Source organism: Arachis hypogaea, chromosome 11, assembly GCF_003086295.3.
Source record: "Arachis hypogaea cultivar Tifrunner chromosome 11, arahy.Tifrunner.gnm2.J5K5, whole genome shotgun sequence".
NCBI classification, from domain to species: Eukaryota; Viridiplantae; Streptophyta; class Magnoliopsida; order Fabales; family Fabaceae; genus Arachis; species Arachis hypogaea.
In genome coordinates, this window is record NC_092046.1 from 110096086 (window position 1) to 110097193 (window position 1108).

Genomic DNA, 1108 nt, shown 5'->3' on the forward strand with positions numbered 1-1108 from the left:
AGAGTAAAGGAATAAGGAAACAAACTAGAATAATAGCAACTTCAATGGAGGTAATGACTCTTCTCAATATCCAAGGCAAAAGCATAAACTATCAAACTATGAATGTGTAGAAAACGTAGAAGAAGAGTGATTTTTCTCCCAGATTCCAATCTAAAAATCTAAAACTATGCTAATGAGAATGTGCGTTGAGTCTCTGCTTGTCCCCTGGCTCTAGTCTGTGTTTCTGGGCAGGAAACTGGGTCTAAACTTGGCCCAAAATCGCCGCCAGTGTTTTCTGTAATTTCTGCAGATCGCGCATGTCACGCGTATGCTTCAGGCACGCGTACGCGTCAGGCACGCGCACACGTCACCTTGAAGAACTCCAATCCACGCGTACGGGTCAGGTACGTGCACGCGTCGCTGTGAAAATCTCCAGATCACGCGCACGCGTGAGCCATGCGTGCGGGTCGATGCTCACTGGTTGTCTCCCTTATTTCTTGTGTTCCTTCCATTTTTGCAAGCTTCCTCTCCACCCTCTAAGACATTCCTGCCCTATAAAGCCTGAAAATACTGAACACACAAATCACGACATCGAATGGCATAAAGAGGGAATTAAAATACACAATTTAAAGGCTTGGGAAGCAAGTTTTAAGTCATAGAACAAAACTAGGAAGGAATTGTAAAATCATGTAATTTATATGAATAAGTGTGCAAAGACTTGATGAAACCACTCAATTGAACACAAGATAAACTAATAAATAGTGGTTTATCAAACTCTCCACACTTAAACATTAGCATGTCCTCATGCTAAGCTCAAGCTGATCAAAAGAATAAATAGGGAAAGGTAAGACTCATGAAATGCTAAACTTTGTTCTTCACCTAACCAATCAACAAATATTTAATGTATCAATGCAAACACCATGAGGTCTTTTCAAGGTTGTAATGGGGTTAAGGCAAGGGTGAGGATATATGTATGGCCAAGTGAGTTATAAATTGAATCCTTGACTAACCTAAGCTCTCACCTATACACACATTCTATCTACTTCTAAAATCATGCCTAACTACCCAAAATTCTCACTTTTGCATCACATACTCACGTATCAACTTGTCTTTAATTTTTATCACATAT